At 42.4% G+C, this 14,064-nt stretch overlaps 1 long non-coding RNA gene across 4 annotated transcripts; it reads left to right on the top strand.

The window, feature by feature from the left end:
- Positions 1 to 8,575: 8,575 nt before the first annotated feature.
- Positions 8,576 to 13,798, top strand: LOC309701788. Of its 4 annotated transcripts, XR_014275248.1 has the most exons (6): positions 8,576 to 9,143; positions 9,746 to 9,918; positions 10,873 to 10,938; positions 11,156 to 11,332; positions 12,238 to 12,508; positions 12,684 to 13,798. It is a non-coding gene; the product is annotated as an uncharacterized lncRNA (long non-coding RNA). The 4 variants fall into 4 exon arrangements; XR_014275249.1 differs by lacking the exon at positions 11,156 to 11,332; XR_014275250.1 differs by lacking the exon at positions 11,156 to 11,332 and having other exon boundaries at positions 12,238 to 12,501.
- Positions 13,799 to 14,064: the final 266 nt, after the last annotated feature.

Here is a 14,064-nt window from a genome sequence, read left to right on the forward strand (position 1 = left end):
GTCTGGTACTGATCAGACTGGATTTCATTGAGTTATACTAATTTGTTTCTTCATGGCGTGACATCAAAGTTCGCCATGCTGCTGGGGTCACACCCTTTTGCGAAAACTCACAGTTTTCACTGTAACCCAAGACCAACTCCTTAAGGCTTTCCTGGAGAAATTTGAGGCTGCAGATGTCACCCATCACTATACTGTACCCCAAAGTGTAAAACATGACATTTCCTGTTCCCACTAGGTGGCGCTGTCCTTGATGTCAAATATGGCAGTTGAAATATGTTCAGGGGTGGAGCCTTATCATATGTGTTCACTTTGGTCAAGGTCAGAAGATGTATGACAAAATGAGAGGCAATAAGATTTTCATGGCGAGTCATCGAAATTCGCCATGGCGCCACGGCCTCATAGTATTGTGAAAACTCAAAAGCTCCGCAATTTAACATGGCACAAGGGTGTAGTTGACACTGTCCAAATTTGAAGTTTATAGGACCAAATCCCAAGGAGGAGTTCGTTAAAGTTCGAGGCATGGAAATGGCAAAATTAGAGCCAAAATGTCACCTTCTCTTCCAAATGGCGGACTTCCTGTTGGGTTTGCGTCAATGGGCCCACAGACTTTTTTGTTCGTCTTGGAATGATACACATGTGTGCCAAATTTCATACATGTAGCTCAAACCATGTGGTCGTAGGGCTGCATTTAACAAGGCATAGGTGGCGCTCTAGAGCCATTTCCCAGTGCTCATAAGTAAAACCATTAAAATACAAAATTTTTCACCAGACCTGGCATGTGTGCAAAATTTCATGAGTTTTTGAGCATGTTTAGGCCCTCAAAAAGGCCCTTGTTTGGGGTGAATAATAATAATAATAATAATAATAATAATAATAATAATAAGAAACGGAGCAGATACAATAGGGCCTTCGCACAGTCAGTGCTCGGGCCCTAATAAGAAACGGAGCAGATACAATAGGGCCTTCGCACTCTCAGTGCTCGGGCCCTAATAATAAACAGAGCAATTACAATAGGGCCTTCGCACTGTCAGTGCTCGGGCCCTAATAATAATAATAATAAGAAACGGAGCAGATACAATAGGGCCTTCGCACTCTCGGTGCTCGGGCCCTAATAATAATAAGAAACGGAGCAGATACAATAGGGCCTTCGCACTCTCGGTGCTCGGGCCCTAACTATCCTTGCTGTTCCCCCTTTTTTTTCCTCTGGGGGTTTCAATTCTTGCATTTTCCACTCAACATATACTTAAATCCTTAATCTTTTACCATTGATAAGATAAAAGCTTATCACAATAGAAAGGAACACAGTTTTATTTTTTTTAATCACAGGTTTGCAGGAAAAGCCTGCACCAAAGGATGAAGGGAAACAGTTTCTGACCATCACTCAAAAGCTTAGTATTGTTTCTGTAAATTGAGTTGCACCGTGCTCACAGTAGAATGCAGAATGACTTCCTCCCATGAGTGATAACGTAAAGCCCGGGTTTAGGCAGGATATCTTCTTCCGTCCTGGAGGAACAATAAATGGGGATTAATATGCTGCGTGACAGAGAAATGGAGGACTGAGGTTGCTGCCTCTCGTAGCGACACATGATCAGCGCAGGGAATTTATTCCTGCTTGTGACACTCAGGTATGTGAGTGTGCTATTTGTCTCATCTGGACTCACACTTCAAGCACAGACACACAACAAGTTACTTCATTCCCCCTCAGCTGATTATGGATACAAATACATGCAAATTCAACTTGGCCTTGGTTTGTGTCTATGGCAGTAAGGACGGACCCGACCACATAGTTCACACTTTTGACACCCTTTTTTTCCCAGTTGCAGCTTTTCAGCCGCCAGCCACACATACACACAACAACAACAACAAACTCATCAGGTCCCAGCACGTTGAATATGGGAGGCCTCCCTCACACCCCCACGTGGGGGTCGCATCCCTTTCTTTGTTGTGTCAAAGGGTCTACCTTGCAATGTAAGGCGCCTTGAGGCGACCTGGGTTAGGCTTTGTGGTAAAGTTTGAGTTTAGCTGATTCTCACTCGTTACAAGACTTCATTTGAAATGTAACATCCTTTAGCCTTTTTTCCTGTTTCCCATGTGTCTAAAACAAAATGTGACCATAACCTGGATTTTAACACTAGCTATTTAAAACTCATACCAAAAACCTGTTAGACTTGTAAAGGTCCTTTCATTCCTAAGCTACAATTCTTGCTTACATTGGAATGCAGTCTGGGTAGCGATGTCACTCTCTAGGCAGTGAAGATGGCATCACTGTTAACACTGTTAACACTGCTATCGCATAAATTATGCTCTGTATGCTTCACGTCTAAAGTGCATAGTGCATGCACATCTCTAAAAGTGTGCTTAAAGCCCACAAATTGAATTGGCTTTCTAGTCTGACTGATATCCAGATAGCAGAGACATTTAAACCTAATCTGGGCGATGTTTGGCACTTAGTTACAGCGTTGAAAAGTATCCTGTTGGATCTGTGGCTGAACTGCTGCCATCAGTCAGTTTGGGTCCATAGAAAACTAGGCCACATTCATTGCTACTGTTGATGGAGCAGCCTGACATTTATTGAACTGGGAGACTCTTGTATTGCAAGGGTGTGTTCTTTCACATACTTTTCTGCTCTGTAAATAGTCACAGCTGCTTTTGACATGTTTAAACAGTTTGATCAATTTGTTTGTTAGTGTTAACTAAAAGATGAGCAAATATTAGACTTAAATGTATGTGCTTAGTACTGCTCTATTTCCAAAATGTGCCATCTGTACATGGACATGTTTCTTGCCAACAGGTTGATATTTGTTATACTGAGTAATAGTGATGGCACAGTTTGTGAGATAATCCAAGGGGATAGGTTGTGTCATAAAAAATAATTCAAGTAATATTCTCTTTCTCATGTTTTCCTCTTGTGGACACAGGGAATCCAATTAAGCATAACAATACAAAATGTTAAATGCAATTTTAACATGATTTTGCCAGGTGTGCCACTTAAAAGTCAGGAGCAAAGCATGTTTTCAGTCAAATGAATGAACAAATATGTTTGCCTTCTTTTTCCACTTTATGTGTTTTTGTTCAGTTCAGATTTTTTTCAGTATCTCCGGCTGGCACCCGGAGAACCTTGTGGAGAGTCCAAACTGAAGGATAATCAAATGATTTATCTATTGAGGAGTACGAATGTAGAATGTATATTTTGCAACAATGTGTCTCTCTGGCTTTGCAAATGTTTTCTTAGTGTTACACCCCGGCCTAGGCAACCGGAGTGCAACACGAAAAAAAGTAAAAATAAAGGAAAAATAAAACCACGAAGGCTCTCCACCAAAATCCCAAAACGAAATTTAAAGCATGATACCACATTTATTTACATCCCCAAACACAAGACGTCAAACTATTTACAACGGGGGGGGAAGATCGCGACCATGACATACTGAAACACAAGGCTTAAATACATAGAAGGAGCAATCAGGGAATGGACAACAGGAGGGAAACACAGCTGGGGCAAATTAGAACTGACGAGACAGGGAAAAATGTAAACTAAACACACTAAAATAACACAGACTTTCAAAGTAAAGCAGGAAATACATAACAGTCACGCAAAAACAAAACACTGACAACACCGAAACGTAACATTTCCCCCCACCCAAAAATCAAACATGTAACCCCAAGTGAAATGTTTGATTCAGACAAACGAAGGCTGAAACGAAGGCAGACGAAGCTGATGGAGGCTGGAGCGGTCCCACTGACCCTCCAGCAGACGACGAAGGCTGGAGCGGTCCCACGGACCCTCCAGCGAAGGCGGATGAAGGCTGGAGCGGTCCCACGGACCCTCCAGCGACGACAAAGGCTGGGGCGGTCCCACGGACCCTCCCCCCAGCGAAGGCGGATGAAGGCAGACGAAGCTGATGGAGGCTGGAGCGGTCCCACGGACCCTCCAGCAGACGACGAAGGCTGGTGCGGTCCCCCGGACCCTCCAGCAGAGGCGGATGAAGGCTGGAGCGGTCCCTCGGACGCTCCAGCGAAGGCGGATGAGCAGCCCACCAGCTGCACACACGGACACGCAGCCCACCAGCTGCACACACGGACACGCAGCCCACCAGCTGCACACACGGACACGCAGCCCACCAGCTGCAGAAGCCTGGAGCGGTCCCTCGGATCCTCCAGCGAAGGCAGACGGAGGCTGAAGCGGTCCTCGGACCCTCCAGCGAAGACAGAAGGCCGAAGCTGTCCCTCCTTCGGACCCTCCAGCAATCCCGGACGAGCCCCCATATGTTACACCCCGGCCTAGGCAACCGGAGTGCAACACGAAAAAAAGTAAAAATAAAGGAAAAATAAAACCACGAAGGCTCTCCACCAAAATCCCAAAACGAAATTTAAAGCATGATACCACATTTATTTACATCCCCAAACACAAGACGTCAAACTATTTACAACGGGGAGGGAAGATCGCGACCATGACATACTGAAACACAAGGCTTAAATACATAGAAGGAGCAATCAGGGAATGGACAACAGGAGGGAAACACAGCTGGGGCAAATTAGAACTGACGAGACAGGGAAAAATGTAAACTAAACACACTAAAATAACACAGACTTTCAAAGTAAAGCAGGAAATACATAACAGTCACGCAAAAACAAAACACTGACAACACCGAAACGTAACATTAGTCTGATTTATTTTCCTCTTTCAGGAGTCTCTGTCAGCATCTCCAACTTAAGCCTGGTGGCCATTGCTATCGAAAGTTACAGTGCCATCTGTAACCCACTGAAATCCCGTGCATGGCAGACCCGATCTCACGCCTATCGCGTCATCGCTGCTACCTGGGTGGTGTCATTGTTAATCATGGTGCCCTATCCGGTGTTTCCCAAGGCATAATGGTACTGTGGGCCGCATGTGCCGCTTGGACTGGCCCAATCCACAATCTGAGCAGGCCTGGTAAGTGCTTATTAACATGTTATGTTAAACTATTTGCTGCCAGAGAAAGAAATATAAAAGATAGGTAGAAAAAAATCATGGTCTGTAATCAGTTTATCAGACAAATCTTTATGCAAAGAAAAAAAATATGTGTGTGGGCTGGATGACTAGTTTGGAAATGATGACTGCCAGCTATTTTAAAGCAATAATATCTACCATTCTCTTTTTTTTTTTTTTTTGAAAATAAGTAATCAGTAAAGTAACGGGATTACTTTTTTGGGTAAGTAATCAGTAATTAGTTACTGATTACTTTTTTCAAGTAACTTGACCAACACTGCCTATGAGCAAAGCCAGTGTTGTGTATAGTAAATTTCAATGGTGCCAATAAAGTACAGTGTTTCATTTTTTAACTTTTTACAATTGAATCGCTTTTTGAAAAGTCCCTCTAACTTGCTAACTGGATTGCTGTTGTTTTTTTTAGCTTGTTTGCAAATCTGACAGTACTTTAACATTAGCATTTCTTCTTTCAAGCTGCAAGTGTTAATTTTAAACATGAAGTCAAACTGTCAAAAGTCAAGCAATTCTATACATCATTATAAGAAGAGTTGTTTGTTTTCAGATTATAGCCTGCCTACCCAAACATGTGGTAAAAGACCACATACTGGAGAACACATGAGCAAAATGCTCGATATTAAACACTTCAAATTTACAGTGTTACGTTTTCTGATGCAAGCTGAAATATCTTAATTAAAGCACTCAACAGTGGGCAGAAAATGAAATGAAGCATATTGAATATTCACCCACTTTGGAATCTTTCAAAACACAGATCATTTAAACACAAGTTTAAATTCATTAAACACAATTCATTAATAAATGAATATATATATATGAATAATAAAAGAAAGCATTTTTAATTTCAATTGTATTCTAAGGTTTTAAGATTTACCTTGTGAAATACATTTTACTTTTTGACCATATGACATATATCAATTTGGCTAACCTGTATTAATAAAAGTTCATCCTAAAGAAACTGAAATATTTTCCTAAATTTTAAAGGTTTTTGTTGATTTATATATATATTAATGACATGTATTATATGCATGTAGCACCCATAATAATACTTCACAACATTTCACATTTCTTTTTCTTTCTGAGCTGTTCCTTGCTGGATTTGCTACCATGATTAGCATTGTTATCCTGTTGAAAGATCCATTTCAGGTTCAACTTCAATTTTCAGACAGATAGCTTCCCAATATTTTCAAGCACTCTTTGACATGATCCAGAATTCATAACTGACTCAGTGGCTGCTAGCTGGCCAGTCCCTCGGGTAGCTAAGCCACCCCAAACAGTTTCATTTTCACCTCCGTGCTTCACAGTTCTTCACCCAAAAAGCAGCTATATATTTCTACTGATCCATTTGTCCTGAGCGTGCTATTTGCCTTCAAGGGCAAACTGTATTTTTTGTTGGACAGCAAAGGCTGTTTCGTGATATACCCCACATGCAGGCCATATTTATGAAACCGGATTCTGACAGCAATAGTTGCAAGGGTTGTCTGCATGTCCTCTGTTTTCTAGAGGCTTTCTTTGTATCAGACAGTCTGCATTACGGCTGAAGACATCAGTTCCTGACAAATTATCTATCTGTGCCAGATTTTAGCACATATGTAACTGACTTCTCTGTACACACTTCAAAGGCAAAAAGGACACCAAGGAGCTCTTGGAGGGGATTTTAAACTTAAGAAGTTTATAGACATAAGCTAGTATATCATACAGTATAATGTCTAAATCAGCTACAGAAGTGGGAAGGAACCAAAAGATGACAGAGGCACATCTCAAGGCTTTCTTTTATGGTTGCTGAATGAACTATTCGTTGCCATTTTTACGATTAGCCGAAGCTAGGGAATATTATCTAAATGTCTAAATGCTGGAACAAAAACAACAGCATTAGCAACAAATCCATATAAAAGAGAGATGCTGACAGTGTGGTTAATTGATTGAAGTTTGAAGCCTTGAATTAGGCATTGTGGACATGACCATATATAGAAAATCGGGTCTAGCAGGAGGCTATTAGCTTATTGTAACACTGCATGGCTAGCTTGATTATCAAAATGTCACAGATATGACTGTAATATTGACACCCTTAATTATGTTCCTTTAGGCCTCAACACAGTCCTCAGTGGAGACTATGGACTCATTCAATGACTCTAAAGGCCTAACAGACCAATAAGAAATTAAATATTCCCCACCATTTGTTCTCGCTTTCAAAGTAAAAGTTGCACCAACAGGTTGGGGGATATAGTTTTCTTGCTGGTGACCTGTGGCTCCAAGGAGGTCACTGACTGGTCTCCAGTTCTGCATGACTGGGCTTTAGCAATTAATTTCAGAGTGACTGTGATTCATCCCCAGTGACCACTCACCAGCGAGCTAGGCTCTCCCTCACTGATTGGTGATTTCCAGATAATCAAGGACCCCTCTATAGGCTCGAGGCCTGTTTAATGCAGCCACTGTTTGAGCTTCTTGCAGGACTTTTTGGGATCTTTACTTTTGTTTCCAGACTTCTTCTTTTCACTGCAAACTTTGCTGTTCAAGTTCATCATCCCAGAATACAAATGTTCTAATATTTGTTTAACCTTTGGTAGAACCTCAAAATCCCATCCTTTCGTGAACCTCGGGACCAAAAATGGTCCCGCCCCAAAAGTGCTCTAAAAATGTTATATATCAATATTTTTTTCTACTTTAAATTAGTCAATCTTTTAAAACTACTTCCGCTTAAAATATCCATGTCAAGTTTTAATTATATTTTCATTGTTTTAACCCTTTAAATCCCAGTTTTATTACATGAGCGCCCTGTTTTTTTAGCCCCAAAAAACAAAAAAACTAAATATTTTCCAAAAAAAACATTTGAAGTAATATTTGTTTGTTATTATAATTAGGCCTTTAGATGGACTAAAGATTGGCACCAACAGTCATTTCGATCGCCTTTTATTTTTTTTCCAGGAGCGCATTTCATAAAATGCACACTATCGACCACGCCCAAAAAGTGCTATAAAAAATTTATATATTAATATTTTATTCCACTTTAAATTAGCCAATCTTTTAGACCTACTTCTCCTTGAAATATTCATGTCAAGTTTTAATTACATTTCGCGGATTTTAACCCTTTATATCCCGGTTTCGTCACATGAGCGCACTGCTTTTTTTGCCCCAAAAACATAAAACATAAAACATAAAATATTTTCCAAAAAAAACATTTGAAGTAATATTTTATTGTTATTATAATTAGGCCTTTAGATGGACAAAAGATTGGCACCAACATTAATTTCGATCCGTTTTTAATTTTTTTTGCAGAAGCCGAAAATGTCCCCAGGCGGCGCTGCTGCTCCTGCTCCCCCGGGGAGGAGTGCCTCTGCCGCGGGTGTGTTTCGCGCAGCGCCGGAGCATATGGTTCGGTTCCCGTGTCTGCAGCACACACTTCCGCTACCACGTGAAAACAAATACGTCATTTCCTGTTGATTAAAAAAATTAATGCACCCTCAAACGATCCTAAGGGCAGAAAATGGTCCGGAACGAGCAGCGGGCCAAGCTGCTGCTGCACGTGGGAAATTAGTCTGCCTTTTCCGGGTATCTGTCTCGAGCAGGCCGCTGGAGAAGGTGTGTATGTTCCAGCAGGCGTCACATGTGGAACAAGGGCGCCACCCGGTGGCCAAATAAAAAATTACAATTCTAAGGCCCTGAGTCCAGAATGAAAGTGAAAGTTAAGCCATCGCCACTACGTTAATGGTAATAATTGTACAGTGAAAAATAGCGTTTATAATGGGTTTCAATGGGGCACAAATCGGCCACGAGGTTCGATAGTGGATGTATGCCTTTTATTCAGCCATTTAAGCTCATTTAAAAAACTCAGACTGAAATTTTAAAATAAAATGGGAAAAAAATACATGTTTGAAAATTTGGCTATACTCCATTAAACACAGTGGAAATGGCGTGGAATTAAAAAACGGAAAGGCCACGAAATGGTCCCAGGTTCTAAATAAATGTTTGTGTGGCAGGATGAATGTTATTTCTCGGTTCAGCCCACTTTCGGCCTGGCACATTAGGGAGGCGCTAGTATAAATAATGGCCATTTGAGCATTCCTGGATCGCTTACCTGTGATCTCCTTCTTGGTCACCTGACTTCCCTTGGTGTTGCAGAGATCATTTGCAGGTTACCCTTCTGAAGCCTCCATCGTGGCTGGTAGGTGTTTACTCATTTACTTGGTCGTAAACAGGTATTGTTTTTAGGTCGTAGCTGTAGAAGCCTGCTATGAGCCACTCCATTCATGATTCATGACGCTGTTTACTCAGTACGTAATTCAGTTTTGTTACGATCTCTGCCTTTTATTGTTCTTTTATTGTAAATACTTATTATGCTTTGCAGGAAGTGTGGCCCTTAGTTTTACAGAACGCTACGCTAACCGAAGTGCTGCTGCTTTGCTTTTACTGTCTGTTCCTGTTGCGAGGTTACTTTTCCTGCTGCTGCCAGCTTTTTAAAGTGGACGTTGGCGTGGACAGCGGCTATATGCATGCCGGTTATGGGAGTCGGTTGGCGTGCATAGTGATTGACTGGATGATTAACTTATAGTCGGGCAGACGGCAAGTTGGAGCAATACAGCGATTCTGCCTGCTCCATATTTTAAAGTTTTATCTAGATTGTATGTTGTTTTTCTGTTGTTTTGATTTTTGTTATGCCACTGGTGGGAGGCCCTTTTTCTAGCTGCAGATCACCAGTGTGGTCCTGCAGTTGGGTTATATTAGTTTTGTTGTAATATATTAAAATTCTTTGTTTCTTTTATCCAGATGCGGAATGCCGACGTGGAGGAGACGAGGGTGCCTTGGTGGTGGGATCCTTTGAGTGTCCACACATGCCTTTTTTAGTTTATTAGTGTGAGTGTGTGATAGTGTGCTGCACTTGTGTCTTGGTGAGTTTTCTTTTTTTTAAGTTTGTGCGTGGCATCCCTGCCCCTCCACTGGTAAGCCTCGGCTCTGAATACCCTTTTTTAAGCATATTTGTACATTGATATTTATGATTGTGCTTTTATATGTTGTTTTAAATAATTATTAATAAATTGTCCAACTGTTTTATCATTGAACCTTGTCTCTGTACTGAGTATAGCGAACCTAAGTGCCTTCTTGATGATTAGTGTTACATCCAGTATTCTCTGGGTGAAATCCCCAGGGTGGCGTTGTCTTTTAAACTGTGAAGAATATTTACTTTATTCCCACCTCGTGCTGCCTCATTTGCTATACAAATACAGCTAGAAGCACACCTGGATTGTCACACTGACAAACCTGCCACTGACTTCCTATTGTGGACTTTGTGGGCATGTAACAGTGTCCTCACAGCTCACACATTTGGTGTCTCTCTCTGTCATGCACAAATGTACTTCGAGCAGTACTTGAAAAGTGCTCTTGCACAACATAGTGAGGTTCATGATTTTATGGATTTTGTGGCTTATTGTCCTCTCACATGGCTTATAGATTTGTTAATTAGTTAGTACAGCGATATTCACTGAGTTGGCTCTTGTTGAGGACATATTAAATCCCTGCCATGAGTGTTGTGATTTAGAGGTTTTCACACAAGTAGCCTCTGCTGGGGTTAATCTATTTTCTTTAACCAGGCAAGTCACTGAGGACAAATTGTTATTTATAACAACGTTTAGCTCTCTCACCAAGAAAAGAGTAAATAAGTGTTTTTCCTAGAATTTCCAGTGCATTTAAAGGAACAGCTACAAGGCTTTTGCTCTGCAAGTATTAATGCTCGATGTCACAAACATTAGGCTTGACATGAGCCTAAGTTGGCTCTAAAGTTTTGGACCCTAAATTCACAACCCAACAACAAGACAGACTGTTGTCAGCAAGTTTATTTACACAATATTCTGAGGTGTAATTAGAAAACTTTAATCATGCTTCTTGCTGTTTTCTAGAGACTGCACTGGGTTCCTCAGATAACTTGGAGCACCGGAGGAAGGACAGGCAGGTGCGACTGGCAGGTAACTTCCCTTAGTTCCCTTTTCATTAAATACAGACCATCTTGTCAATCCTGGGATAAGTTTTTCTCTTAGATGAGTTGCTCAACATGTAATTCAAGGGTATGAAGACAAAGAAAGAAGATTTTAGTGCAGGAATAGCAATCGAGCAATCTCTGAGAGCTAGTGTAGCCTGATTACCATGATGATTGATGCAAATCTGATGGTCACTGATCACCAGATGGTCCACAAGCATGATGAGCAAGAAGCGTGAACAGGGAAGGCTCCAGCACTGGGTGAAGCTCGGAGCAAGAGCCACCCATAGTCAGCTGCAGGCGGGAAAGCTGAAAGCCCACAGAAGAAATCCAGGCAAACCCTAAACCATGACAAGGTTCCCAAACCCAATAAAGACTCCAAGGTAAAAATGCCCCTCCATGGGTGAAAATGTAGCTCTGACCAGAATAACACCTGATGAAAACCAAAAGTGAAATGTGGCAGCTTCTTTCTTATCTCTGTCAACAAAAATCCCATCAGGTGTCTTGGGATGCACAGAAGAACTAATTATTTTTTAAATAAACCAGCTCCTCATTTGTGTATTTAGTTCTGCAGACAAGCCATTGAACAAATGTTGATCATCTCAAGACAACAGAGAAGTTCTTATGTAGTGCTTTTCTACTCAAAGGTGCAAAGTGCTTTACACAGCTTACTTGAAAACATCACAGAGCAACTTGTAGTTCAGTATCTTGCACTTTAGCATGCAGACTGGAACAGCAAGAGATTGAACCCCTAACCACCTGCTTAGTAGATTTCTTGCTCGATCTGCTGAACCACAGCAACCCCGAGTTGTTCTCTAAACTGGAGGCTGTGGTGTTCACAGAAGTCTCTTCCCTGGCGATGGAAGTGTAACCTCACGTTGGTGACAAATCTTTTTTGCTTTGCGAGTTTTCAAATCACAGCTGCTCATTTAATAGTTTCTTCAAGCAACAAGTAATTAAGCCTAAAAGATTATTTGCCTTTTAAGCAGCTCATTATCATTTGCTCTTAGTTAACCTCTCATTAGAGTGATTTTAAAATTTTTCCTTTAATTGAAGGATTTACTTGCTCAGAGGGAACTTTGCACACCTTGACCTTACTTGCTGCAAACAAAGCTGCCTTTCTCCATTCTTGAAAAGTTACAGTCTTTTCAGCCAGCAGCAAATGCTGGTGAAGCAACCATAACTAAATTACTTTCTCAATTATTTATAATGCCTTTCTGGAAGATGGCTGCGAGTAAAACATGCCTCTGCTGGAGTTTTATCATTTTGTTGATATGCGTGCCCGCAGGCTCTGCCGGCAGCCAGTTGTGCCAGAGTGAACCGAGCCGCAGGCCCGGAGGCCCGAGGGCCCCATTTGCCCCGGAAGAGGCCTGACCGAGCAACAGGCACCAGGCCCTGCCAAGTAGTCACCGGGAGTGAGCTGGTACATACCTGAGCGCCCAGCCCCGGACACCAAGAACCACCAACCCACCGACCACTGAGGGCATCAGTTACCGGCAGGCAGTGTGGTGAGGGGAGATAGGCCTTTCAGGGCCTGGGAGTTCCCAGAGAGGTGGAGTGTAAGACCCGACCTGACATATAAACACAGACAAACAGGCACACACAGACACAAACATGCATTCCCACCCTCATGCACACATATACAAATATACTCAGCACTCACCCAATGTAGGGATAGACATACATGGACAATGTACAAATAATCACACTCCCCAAACAAACTCTATACCCCAGGTCCAGGTACCCTCGTCCCTGGAGGGGGAAACGGCACCTAGACCCAGGAGATGTTACACTTTCCCCCGGGGTGGAAGCAAGCAGACCGCCCCAGGCTCCGCAGCAGCAGGGAGGCCCCGCATCCCAGATCCCAATCAGACGGCCAACACCTCCTCCCAGCCCCCCCGCCCCGATGGCAAGCAGAGAACAGGGGGTGTGTGAAGACCCCAAACCACCCTCCTCTCGCTGATGTGTAGTGTTGCTGCGTGTTGTTCTAAGGTGCATTTAAAACACGGGAGAGCATGGTGCTGCTGCCAGAGAGCAGCAGGTGTTAGCACGGCCCCTCCCGAGAACCCTCAATGTCTACATGGATTTAAAACGTGCCCACCCCCAAGGGGGGAGGGGGGGGGAATGCCTCCCCTGCACCCTGGTGACACACCTGCACCCCAAGGCCCTACTTTTGTGGGTGGGTGTGTTGGAGCGGGAAGAGGGAGGCAGCCGGGGATGAAGTGCAGCCTTACATGTTTTGTAAGGCTGCACTTCCTCCTCTGAGGTTGACTTACAGGAAAATGAGAACAGATTTCTTTTTAAAATCTTCCGAGGGAGCATGTGTAGCCAGTGTAATGTCTTCAGGGAAATAAAAGGATTCCACCAGACTGAAGTGTTGAGGCAGAGAGAAAGCACAGAGAAGAGGTGATTAAATCATAAATTAAGCTCTTGTTAGCATTGGTAAACCTCGGCTGATGTGTTTGTGCATCTACATGTGACGAATGTTTGCAGAAATCATCTGAAGACTAAAACGCTGCCATGTTTGAGTACTGCAGGGGACAAAAAAAAAACTGTATAAGAGGTATATATGTGATTGCTGATGTCTTACTTTCACTGCATCTGCAGGAGAGTGCAATTATAGAGAAACATTTGGTTTAGGGTGCTCTGTGTTAATTATCCAACAAAAATAAACACATAAGAGATGATAACTGTATTCCGTTTCCTGGATTAACTAAGCTGAAAGCATTAAATAACTAACCAGCAATCTGTGCCAGCGATCTGTGTCAGCTTGTCCCTGCATCCGTGCACTGAAGTTTAGATCAAATAAACTAAGCTGAAATCATTAAATAACTAACCAGCCTGTGCCAGCGATCTGTGTCAGCTGATCCCTGCGACCGTGCACTGAAGTTTTAGATCAAATAAACTAAGCTGAAACCATTAAATAACTAAGCTGAAATCATTAAATAACTAACCAGCAATCTGTGCCAGCGATCTGTGTCAGCTTGTCCCTGCATCCGTGCACTGAAGTTTAGATCAAATAAACTAAGCTGAAACCATTAAATAACTAAGCCGAAACCATTAAATAACTAACCAGCCTGTGCCAGCGATCTGTGTCAGCTTGTCCCTGCATCCG

This window comes from Aulonocara stuartgranti (genome assembly GCF_965226115.1).
Source record: "Aulonocara stuartgranti genome assembly, chromosome: 3".
In the NCBI taxonomy this organism is placed as follows: Eukaryota; Metazoa; Chordata; class Actinopteri; order Cichliformes; family Cichlidae; genus Aulonocara; species Aulonocara stuartgranti.